This window comes from Gigantopelta aegis, chromosome 8 (assembly GCF_016097555.1).
Source record: "Gigantopelta aegis isolate Gae_Host chromosome 8, Gae_host_genome, whole genome shotgun sequence".
In the NCBI taxonomy this organism is placed as follows: domain Eukaryota; kingdom Metazoa; phylum Mollusca; class Gastropoda; order Neomphalida; family Peltospiridae; genus Gigantopelta; species Gigantopelta aegis.
In genome coordinates this window covers 14,467,945-14,481,281 of record NC_054706.1, presented here as the reverse complement: position 1 = coordinate 14,481,281, position 13,337 = coordinate 14,467,945, and positions in this window count along the sequence as shown.

The following is a 13,337-nucleotide window of genomic DNA, read 5'->3' as shown; positions in this document are numbered from 1 at the left end:
GGCTAATAAAGTATGTGCATATATTAGTAAATAAATGACTTAAATTAATATGCTTGATCACTGAACAAGCTCTGACGTTAGGCACTAAAATACCAGGGCCTTGTCCATACGATGTAAAGTGTGTTCCCCTTTTAATGATATATGTATTATATTTTCAATTTTGTAATGCCTATGAACTGTATGTTTATGGCTAATAAAGTATGTGCATATATTAGTAAATAAATGACTTAAATTAATATGCTTGATCACTGGACAAGCTCTGACGTTAGGCACTAAAATACCAGGGCCTAGTTGGTCAAACGTTAGTTGAATTATCAAAACCAGATATTAAATGCCTTCAAAGAACAACTGAACAAAATATGTTGAAATTTAATTTAGAACAGCTAATTAAATACAGTTTATAAAAACAATTTTACAAAGATATTTAAAGGAAATATACTAGGCTAACCCAGGGTTAGCTTTACCATGCTTTGAACAACTTGACCTTGGTTGTTTAACGACTTTCATACACATATCACGTGATTAAACAACAACAAAAACAACAACAACAACAACAAAAACAACAACAACAAGTAGGACATTAAAAAAAAAAAATCAATCACCCGATATTTAAAATCATCCTTTAAAAAAACCTACAATCTGGATATTGTTTTCATCAAAACAACTCAGTTCAAATACATTTCTTCTATAAACTTCCTATTTTATAACTATAGCATTATTTATTTTAGTTAGCATACAGAAAAAATATATTAAATATTAATGTTTTGAATAGAATAGTAGATATTAAAACACAACAAATCATATTATGAATATAAAACGTGCGAGTGATGAAAAAGAAAATTAATCGAAAGCGTAAAAATTTACAAATAAACAAATACATTAAAACATGTGTCTATCAAATATTTAACATTAAACGAGTAGCTAACTCAGACTGAACGTCAAAACCCATTAACATATTAACATATTCATATGTCAGTGGGATGGTGCATATAAAATATCTCTTTCAAAGAATGTTTTGACAAGGTGCCGTCGACGTCGTGACAGTTTACCTATTTTAAACTTTCATAACCGTTTACACTGGAGTCCTCCAACATCCATTCAATACACCTACGTGGCCTAGACATAATGAGTCAACTTTACAAAGCCTGGTTTAGTCTTACAAAACAGGCTTCGTTGATTTAGCTCAGTGTGTTAAAGCTGCATTCCCTGGGATATTTTTATTATTTAAGGATTTAGAATGGATGATCCAGTTGTGTTTGGTACATATAAGAAATTAACGTGTCCATATACCACTAGGGTTTCGAACACGCCTATCCCGAGTCCGGCCTCCGATAGGATCGGTGGTCTGACTCGGAATAGAGATAACAGTCAATTTTGAAATTTTGAATATTAACACCTAAAGTATAAAAGGGGAAAATTGGGATTATATAGCTTTGCAATGCTCGCTTATCTACATTATCTAGGTCAACTACAGACGCAATGGCCAGCTTTGTTTTTCTTCATTTAGCGGGACGCCAGTAGAACTGGGATTTTACGTGATTTGCGCAGGCGACGAATCGAGCGTATACATTTGACGATCTCCGTTGATAGCGAACACACACAAGTTTTTTAAAAGTGCATTTGAGCTTGTATTTCATATTTGTATATGATGCTATAATATGGTAACCAGAGACTGTAACTTTAAGTTATTAAACTAATGTAAGTGGGAATACTTATACGATGACGTAAGTGATACAAGTTAAAAAGAATCTTGATTTATTAATCATCGGCTATTGGATGTCAAACATAATATTATTATGGCAATTCTGATACATAGTTTTCAGAACAAACCCCGCTACATTTCTTCATTAGCAGTAAAGGATCTTCTATATGCCCTTTCCCACAGGCAGGACAGCACATACCACAACCTTTGATGGGGAAAAATCCTATATAGAGCACCTCGTGCGAGCGCTCAGGGCTGTATATGATCTAAAATAACTAAAACAATCCCCCACCCCAAAAAACCCTAAAAATAACAACACACAGACAAATAACGTCAACAACAACCTAAAAACCTACAAATACACACAAGAAGAAAAAAAAGAAATCAAGAATTATTATTTTTTAAATCCCCGAAAGATGGTAGACTAATAGAGGGTCTTTTCCAGCCAGTAAACGTATTCGGTGTTCATTTGTTTTTTGTTATTTTTTACAGCCGTCATATCAATAATCCGGATGAGGCGATGAAGTTTACCGTCTTTCGGGGGTCGTCGACAGGCCCACCAAATCTGGTGTTGAGAGACGTGTCTTCCGTCCACATTTTAAGTCGAACTTCTCCTAGGTGTGGGCAAATTTGTGAGCTAAACTAAAACAAAAAGAACTTTTTCCTTCTTTTTTTTTGTAGAGGGAGGGGGTAACAAAACCCTGCGGCCGATAGGTGCAGCTCGGTATATTAAAGAAAAAAACAGCATGGCTGTACTTAACATTTCAAACGAAAGTGGAAAGATATGTTTTTCAGCTCAGCCAAATATATACCAATAGACGAGAACTAGAGGAAAGGTTATTGCTAATGATATCTTACTGGGGAATAGGCGTGACATTGGCTCTTCACAAAGTATGGGTTGTTTTTAACTTTCACTAACTAAAACTCGGAGATATTTCTACATTAATCATTCAGCGTGTTTTATTTTATGGCGTGTCGAGCGATCACTCACGTTGGCTTCTTTGAAGAATGCTCATCGTTTTCAGTGAAGCAGACGGAAATGGTAAATGAGAATTTGTTTTCTGTGTTTGAAACTTTGGTGTACCCCCATTTAACAGATCGCCGAGAATCAAAACAGCCGTGAAACGTGCCTAATACTTTCCATACGTTTTGTTTGATCCCTGTTATATGACCGTGGTTATTTGGACGGAGTTCCTTGTTCCAGTTACAGCCTAATATACATACGCTATGGACGAAGTTGTGATGGGATCCAGTGGAAAAACAACAACCCCTAAATATCGCCATCAAAGAAGTATTCTGGTGATAGAACCCAAGACACAACATGAAGATGCTTGCAATTGTTTGTCAGTCTAACTGAATAACTGTTAAAGTTGAAGTTTGTTTTCTTTAATGAAATCACTAGAATACATTTATTAATAAAATCATCGGATATTGGATGTGAAATATTTTATAATTCTGACATGTAATCGTCAACGGAAACCCGCTTTAAAAATGTCATTAGCATCAAGAGATCTTTTATGTGAAGTTTCTCGAAAACTGGACAGTACATGTTAGCTGGATGAAAAGAAAGAAATGTTCGGTTTAACGACGCACTAAACACAGCTTATGCACCGTTATATGGCCTCGGACATATGGTTAAGGACCACACAGATATTGAGATATTGAGAGAAGAGTGAATAAATAATCAAACAAGTAAGGAAATAAATAAATAAATAAAAATTAAGTTAAATTAATAAATAAACAAATATGTAAATAAGTAAGTAAACAAACAAATAAACAAATAGATAGATAGAAAAAATATAAATATAAATAAATAAAAATAAATAAATGACACTATTTATAATATACTACAAAATAAAACGCCTAACTTCCACAGGAAAACTTCAATTTATAGATTAAACATCAAACCAAATCCTTGGGTTTCTTGGATGTTTTCGTAAAAGCAATGTCTTTACGGGTCGAAGGGAGAAAAAATGTTCCAGCCTTTTGATTAAAGACCAATCGTTGAAACGGGTCCCACGACTACGTTTCTATTATTGAGTAATAGTAGGCTATCTGTCATGATGATTTTCCAATCGTGTCATATTTATTTCGCGTCATTAAAGAGTAGGATTGTAAAAACGAGAGAAATGCTAATCAATTCTCTCATTCTGTGCCCGTTTTCTCATGCAAGAAGCGGCCCTTTATACGACTGATTATTATCTCGAAGAAAGATGGCGAATGGCATGATATTGAAAGTGTTGTGTGTGTCTGTCTGCGCACGCTTTATATTAACACGGCACCACAGCACAAAAACACTTGATGAAACCATAAAGCCTAGGTTGATCAAAAGCTCGGCGCCATATTACCCCGATTGTAAACACTTCTGTCGAATTTGCATTCGAAAATCAATCAATATTGTCTTGCGAAGTAGCATGGGGAGACCTTTTTCAACCTTATAGCACTGCATCACTTGAGCATATGAACCAAAAGAACATCCATCATTAAGAGAAGAAAAAAGTGTGGTCTGAGACATGCAATGAAATAGCTATTGGTACAAATGCAGGCCTGTCTTCAGACAGACGATTTTCACTTAAATGTCTACAAAGTAGTCATTTGTTTTAATGTATAGCATAAAAACCTGTGTACAGCAAGCGTTAGCGACAAACCGTTGGCTGAAATTACCTATAAAATTGGGCTACTACCAATATAGCATGCATACGTTTAGGGTGATACTAATGTACATACCATGTTGATATTTTAAATTTGATTTGATACATATATGCATAAGGTCTATGCATATTTGTTCTTTATTTTTGAGTTATGAGCAATTAAACAGACGTAAACGAGCGCAATTAGTTGTACCTATCTATCTACAAGTATCTATTATCAATGTCGGGCCGCCAGAGCAAAACAATTGATTATACTATCATTTCCCTTGTTTTCTTTCTTCCTCTTTACCTTCACATTATTTGTTTTGCGTTTTTTTGTATGTATTTACTTTGTTTTAAGTGTCTATGTTCTTCATAATAGTTGCAGTCGCCGATATTGTTGTAATATATTGTAAATAGATGATGGTCTTGTAAGTTGAATAACTTGTGTCCAGTCCTCTTATATGCATACTATATGCAGTAATGTTTCAATCAAGCACAGACTTATACGTGAAGAAAATATTGAATACACGAAAATAAGACATTCATGAAAACACCACACACATAAAATGGGTGATTTTGAGATACAACTGGTGCGCGACCGAGTGATTCATTTATTGGTTTCCCTTGACACTATACATTAATCGTCCATTTTATCACAAATTTTATCCAATTAAAGGAAAAACCCCAGCTTATATGTCTGTTGCATTACAATTTATGTTTACAGCTTTCATATGTCAAAATTGCTAAAATGTCCATTCATTAATTCATCATATCTTGTGATCGCCGCCTATTTTCAACGTTCTAGGACGTCATTAAACACCCATTAATTATATATTTTTACGATTATTACCACGTAAATGTTAGTTTTACGATCGCCTTATGCGATACTGTTTCACGGCCGTGGTTGATGTAAGCCATTACGCTTGCTTTGGTAATTATCATCAAACTGGATTTAAAATCATATTTCTGCCGCTTTGATTTCGGTCGATTTCTAGTAGTGCGTAAGCTTCGATCGATATTCCTAGTCATGATAATAACAGTTTTAAAATAACTTAATTTAATGCTTTCATACAATTAAGCAAATACACACACACACACACACACACACACACACACACACACACACACACACACACACAGATAGACAGACATACATACATATTCTTTATTTACGTCTCACCTTGTGTGCTGATTAAAATTTTTAAAAACAAGAGTTCAACAGTAATAATACAATAATACAGCAGTAAAATTATACAAGCCGCTTCTATGAGAGACTTTAAAACTATTAAAAGACTATCAAAAACATTTTAAAAAAAGTATTGTATTTACACAGGCATAGTAACATAATATTCAGTAGTAAAAACATGTTTAAAAGTTCTATAAGTACGAGTTTATTTCCTCTATTTTTGTCTAGTAGACGTGTTACGTTCCAAAACATTTGTCCATTTAATTTTGAAACCATGTAATGCTTTTCATTCCGTTTCTGTTGTTGAAATTGGATTTAATATTAAAAAGATTCATTGTATTATTAAAACCCAGAGCACTCAATTTTCTGTGAAATCTAAAATGTCAATTTTTACAATGTGAACCTGATGTAGTGTTCACCGGCCTCGGTGGCGTCGTGGTTAGGCCATCGGTCTACAGGCTGGTAGGTACTGGGTTCGGATCCCAGTCGAGGCATGGGATTTTTAATCCAGATACCGACTCCAAAACCCTGAGTGAGTGCTCCGCAAGGCTCATTGACCAGTGATCCATAACGGGTTCAACAAAGGCCATGGTTTGTGCTATCCTGCCTGTGGGAAGCGCAAATAAAAGATCCCTTGCTGCTAATCGGAAAGAGTAGCCCATGTAGTGGCGACAGCGGGTTTCCTCTCAAACTCTGTGTGGTCCTTAACCATATGTCTGACGCCATATAACCGTAAATAAAATGTGTTGAGTGCGTCGTTAAATAAAACATTTCTTTCCTGATGTAGTGTTCGACCATTCAAAAACTCTAAAATTGAGCCTGTTAAAATTGAGTTTGAGTGTTCTGCACCAATGTCTTGATTGTCTTACACTCGCTGGTGTCCATCCCATATCTCCAGCAACTGCAGCGTTTGGAGCACATTTTAGTAGATCAAGATAACAGCGCATGGCTTTGTTTTGCATAGCATTTACACATAACAATTAATTTAGTCCCCATATTGCAGCATGTCCTAGATACATATAGAATAACTGATTAGTAAACTAGGATTGGAGTGGCAGACCTCGTTGTGGCAGTGCAAGAGGGATGAAATCTCCAGTAAATGATCTCCTCGGAAGTGGCTATCCTCATATAGTCGAGACACTAGATAGAGATTCATGGAATCAACCACTGTTTAGTCAAATGCCCATTAGACTCTGTAGTCCTACGTCATATGAACAGTAAATGAAATGAACCGTTTACCGTTTGAATGCCGTGTAGAGTTGAATGCCTGGCAGCCTACAATATCTACATACCAAAACAACATAGCTGTTAAATAACAACAATTTATTTCTTATGTTTTAAATAAAAATGTTCATCAAAACGTTTTCTAAAAATCAAAACCATCAAATGGTCAAAAAAGGATATGCAACATTACAACTACTGAAAAGGTACACGCAGTTCCGTCCATAAAAGGTATATATTTTGGTCAGTTACCCCCCCCCCCCCAATGTATCTAGTCATTATATCTATTTTGCATTCCAGCTAGTGCTCCACGACTGGTGTAACAAAGGCCGTGGTATGTACTATCCTGTCTATGGGATGATGCATATAAAAGATCCATTGCTGCTAAGCGAAAAGAGTAGCTCATGAAGTGGCGACAGCAGGTTTCCTCTCTCAATATCTGTGTTGTCCTTAACCATATGTCTGACGTCATATAACCGTAAATAAAATGTGTTGAGTGCGTCGTTAAATAAAACATTTCTTTCCTCCCTAGTCATTGTATTTTACCACTATATTTGGTGATTGCAGGATAAAAAAACCCCAACAGTTGTGGTTGATAGAAATTTATTTTATGCATTGTAAAACTATTTGTTTCTGGTCTTACCGAGGTCTGTAATAACCGAAACTTCATTTTACTTCCTAATATATATATATATATATTGATACATACAAAGTTATCTGGAGCTAAAACCCAGTTTGGGCTACTGCAAATATTAGCAAAATGTGTTTTTGTTTAACGACACCACTAGAGCACATTGCTTTATTAATCATCGGCTGTTGTGTGTCAAACATTTGGTAATGTTGACTTACAGTCTCTGTTAGTCTGCAACATCTTAAACCAATTTTTGCAGCAAGTCCTTTAAAATGCAGGTCATCTGGCGCACCATTTTTTTTCCATTACAGTCCATAAGTTATTTCTTTCAGGATGAAAGTTAAAGTTTGTTTTCTTTAACGACACCTCTAGAGCACATTATTAATCATCGGCTATTGGATATCAAACATATAGTCTCAGAAAGGAAACCCGCTACATTTTTCTATTAGTAACAAGGGATTTTTTATATGCACCTTGCCAAAGACAGGATAGCACATACAACGGCCTTTGATATGCTAGTCTTGGTGAACTGGCTGGAGCGAGAAATAGCCCAATGAGTACAAGGTAATATTAACGAGACCAAAAACACATGTGGAAACACATTGGATATATGTACAGTGATTTAAGAAGTAATTGTAGTTGTTAATAAATTATTATTCTTGTAGTAGAAAACATATTATAATGACGGAACACGCAGGACATTCCCTTTAAAGATTGGAAAATTAAACCAAGTTTATTTATTTATTCATTAATTCATTCAAATCTAGCTTTGATTCATTCCTATTATTTATCACTGTTCCAGTCATTTAAACGTATTCTATTTAAACTATTCCATTCAAATTTAGTTACTTTCACTCCATACACTTTATGTTATACAATGACAAATTGTTTCATGGACATTGCAAATCTCATCATGACAATGCAAAAGAAAAGAGAGAGAGAGAAAAACAGCAAAAAAAAAAAAAACCCTATAGAAAAAGTTAGCGACTATCGCATGGTTTAATGACAAATAACTTGGCAATTGTATTGATTTATGACACGAGGTCTCTTAGGCCCGCTTTGTCTTCTATCACATAGTATTTCACAAACCTATCTAATCCGAGCATACAAGAGAGAAAAAAAATATTCTCGTAAAACAAGAACAAAGCCAAAGGTTTTCGCGATATGTCAGAAAAAACAACCTTAAGTTCGTACGCCGATAGCATGGCGCCAGTTCTTTTTGTTACGCAGATGTTGCACAGTGCGATACCAGTGTATAAATCGTGCGCACTGCGAGATATTACTATAGATCTATTATTCCTTTAGGCAATAAGGATTTAATGTTTATCAAGTTTAACCGATCCACAACCAAATATATTCTTGTTTTACTACTTTGATGCCATTTCTTGGGTATAGAGTTGCCCATAAAGCCCTTGTGGTCCATAGCGTCGCACGTGGTGGCATGAATTTATATACTATTTCCTATAATACTTGTCACCATTTACCCACAGACGCGCATTTCAGTCCAACGTCTCCTGCAAAGTCTTTAATTAAATTACAAATTTATTTTTCAGGTTAGATGTCCTTACAGACCTTTCTGATCTTTTTCTTAACCCTTTCCCTTCTAGGTTTTTACAATGTGCCACTCACTTTGACATCTAATAGCAGATGTATCTCATTTTGTGTGCTGAGGTGTCGCTAACATCTATACATTTATTCCTTTGATCGTTCTATTAACATTGCCTAGTCCTAAGTGATTTATTACATGTTCCAAATGTTTAAAAACACATTGTCATAAATATTACAATTGCATCCAGTGCGTCATAAACTAACCAACAGCCAGAATGTAGAAAAAGAAAGAAAGAAAGAAATGTTTTATTTAACGACGCACTCAACACATTTTATTTACGGTTATATGGCGTCAGACATATGGTTAAGGACCACACAGAGTTTGAGAGGAAACCCGCTGTCGCCACTACATGGGCTACTTTTTCCGATTAGCAGCAAGGGATCTTTTATTTGCGCTTCCCACAGGCAGGATAGCACAAACCATGGCCTTTGTTGAACCAGTTATGGATCACTGGTCGGTGCAAGTGGTTTACACCTACCCATTGAGCCTTGCGGAGCACTCACTCAGGGTTTAGAGTCGGTATCTGGATTAAAAATCCCATGCCTCGACTGGGATCCGAACCCAGTACCCACCAGCCTGTAGACCGATGGCCTAACCACTACGCCACCGAGGCCGGTGAATGTAGAAAAGATCAATGCAATAACACATTTGATTGCTCTTGGATCTAGAGATTCTGTTAATTGTGCTAATTAAAAATCCCATCTACAAAACTGTTATTTGCTCTACGTTAAAAGGGTGGACCCATTGAGATATTTCCCGTTCCAGCCAATGCACCATGAGTCACTGATATAACAAAGGCCGTGGTATGTGCTATCCTGTCTGTGGGAGGGTGCATATAAAAGATCCATTGCTAGTAATAGAAAAACGTAGCGAGTGTCCTCTCTAAGACTACATGTTAACATTATCAAATGTTTGACAATCAATAGCCGATGATTAATAAATCAATATGCTCTTTTTGTGTCGTTAAACAAAACAGATTGTATACATTAAAATTGGGATTGCCAAATCAGAAAGTGCTACACCACTAGGTGACCGCTAAGACACAGATCAGCAGGTATCCAGACACTGGCTAGAACTGAATAGTATAGTATAGTTTATTAGAATAAAGGTGTCGAATGGGTTCACTATAAAACCATCGCTCCCCGCATCTGCCGCCAAGGTACCCCCACCCCCGCCTCCGTATTTACGAATTGAAAGAAACCATTTTCAACAGAATGATTAATTCAAGAATGCCGTTTTAGAATGTTAATCAATGTCACAATAATTTATTTGCATCTTTGTTTTTATTCATACATAACATAACTTCTTTTTTTTTACTTTTGAAAAGGTAGGTTTTATTTTGTTATTTGATATAGCATATTTCTCTTGGTTTGCATTTCAACATTCGTTGAAAAATTACATAATGCTTTATTATTATTTATTTTTTTAGCTAGGTTTCATTTTGTTAGTTTTTAAACCAGAAACATGAATCACGCCTGTACATGATTAATACACGGCATTAATAATGAATTTCCCTCTTAAATAATCAATATATATTTACACGATCTATGAAGTTCTTTTTTCCCCAAGTAACGTTTATTAATTTTCTGTTATTATTATTCGCAAACGCCTTCATACGTTAGACTTAGTTACTTTGTAAATAATTTAAATACATCTATTGAAAATCCCCCACCAAAACATACATTAATAAATTATATATTGTTATAAACCTTATCAACATCGCATCTCATCGCAACCCTACACTATATATTACTACTGCCATTATTTTCATCTCGCCATGCCTTCAACTTGATGAAAAACGAAATGGTATGTTTGCTTTCTTTTACTACGTTATGCTATTCGTTATCAGTCGAATGTCATTGGGAACAACGGGGTTCCAACCAGATACTCGTATTTTGTCTTTTAATCTTCGTTAGTGTTCCCATTCAACAGAGGAATCATTGTAATGCTAGCCACATGTCGGGCATTAGTGTCCAGAGATTGGATCTAAACTTTTGAGAATGTCCTTCTGGAGGTTAACAGCGACCCCAGTTCTCGTCTCGATAAGCACACCAGCTTACCATCCAATCGGGTGCCGTGTAACAGATATAGCATCCGCTTACGCGCAGTACAAACACGTTAAAGTTTGTTTTGTTTAACAACACCACTGGATCACATTGATTTATTAATCATCGGCTATTGGATGTAAAACATTTGGTAATTCTGGCATATTGTCTTAGAGAGGAAACCCGATATATTTTTCCATTAGTAGCAAGGGATCTTTTATATGCACCAAATAAATAAAGTTTGTTTTGTTTAACGACACTACTAGAACGCATTGATTTATTAATCATCGGCTATTGGATGTAAAATATTTGGTAATTCTGACATATTGTCATAGAGAGGAAACCCGATATATTTTTATATTATTAGCAAGGGGTATTTTATATGCACCGTCCCACAAACAGGTAGTACATACAAAGGCCTTTGATATACCAGTCGTGGTGCACTGGCTGGAACGAGAAATAGCCCAATGGGCCCACCGACGGGTATCGATCCTAGACGGACTGTGAATTAGGCGAGTGCTTTACCACTAGGCTACGCCAGGCCCCACGCGCACTACAAGATGTGTATAATTTATAACTGTACCTACAAGTTTTAAACCAAAGAAATGCTTATTTTTTTATAACTTTGAAAGGCCACACGACGAAGAAAGCTCAAAATAATAAATATTTTTTCCCCCTCAAACTATTAGAAAAATTATAATTATTATATAGTAAATATATAATAAAGGTTGTTTATACATATGTTAAATAGATAAAATAATTCCAGTTTTAATAGTACCCAGGCTATTTAAATTTAACACATTCTTTAATCGCCACTGTAAATAGATTTTGTATATTTCTAATAATGATACTCAGCACAGTATTTGTCTTACTAGTACTGTATAATGTATACACAGATAATCCTAACTTTCACCAAAATATAAAAATAGAGTAAACCCGTTGTACATCAATAATAATAATGAAAACCGGTCTCGGTGGTGTCGTGGTTAAGCCATCGGATATAGGTACAGGGTTCGCAGCACGGTACTAGTTCTCATCCAGAGCGATTTTTAACGACTCAATGAGTACTGACCAGTAACTACTAATCCCCACTATCCTGGAATAACAGCCCTGATAGCTGAGGTGTGTGCCCAGGACAGCTTGCTTGAACTTTATTAGATATAAGCACGAAAATAAGTTGAAATGAAAAAAAGAGCAAAAACAAAAACCAATAATAATAATAATAATAATTAAAAAAAAAAAAAAAAAATTGTACTTGGAGCTATTCTTTTCGGTTCAAAAACTATAACGCGGAAAATGTAGACTGTGACGTCAATGAAGGGATGACTCGACAATGAAAGCACAACAGTTATGTAATGCTATTTAAGAGTTCAACTCCTGTAATCCGAGATCATTATTTATTATTTCATACGTGCAGCTAGTTTACAACTTGTATATGAGTCACATAAAAGTGGTTGGGGTTGGGGTAGCAGTTAACTTTGGCATCTACTGGCGATGGAAGTTGGATGGAAGGGGGGTCAGAGGAAGGAGACTGGGGGTAACGGTTGGAGATTAGGGGGATTGGGCAGAGGTTGAAGTCTAGAGGTTAGAGGAAGGAAATTGTGGGTTAGATGTTGGATATTAGGGAGAGAGGGGTAGAGGCTGAAGTCTAGAAGTTAGAGGCAGGAGATTGAGGGTAGAGGCTGGATATTAGGGGGAGGGGGTAGAGGCTGAAGTCTAGATGTTAGAGGAACAAGATTGGAGGTAGATGTTGGATATTAGGGGGAGGGGTAGAGGTTGAAGTCTAGAGGTTAGAGGCTGGAGACTGGGGGCTCTAGAAACTGGAGACCGGGAGTAATAAAATAAAAGTTTGTTTTGTTTAAAGGCACCATTAGAGCACTTTGATTAATGAATTAATCATCGGCTATTGGATGTCAAACATTAGGTAATTCTGACATAGTCTTACAGAGGAAAACCGCTACATGTTTTTCATTAGTAGCAAAATATCGTTTATATGCACTTTCCCCCCACAGACAGGAAAGCACATACAACAGCCTTTAACCAGTTGTGGTACACTGGTTGGAACGAGAAAAAACTCAATCAGATGAATGGATCAACTGAGCACCTCAAACTGGGGGCTAGAAGCTGGAAATTCGGGATTTGAGGTTGGAGAAGGGTGACTCTATAGGCTGATGATTGGGGGTTAAAGGCTGGATACTGAGAGGGGGTGGGGTGGGGGTAGATGCTGAATACTGGGGCTAGAGACTGGAGACTGTGGGATAGGAGCTGCGAATCGGGCGCTAGAGACTGGGGACTGGGGGCTAGAAACTG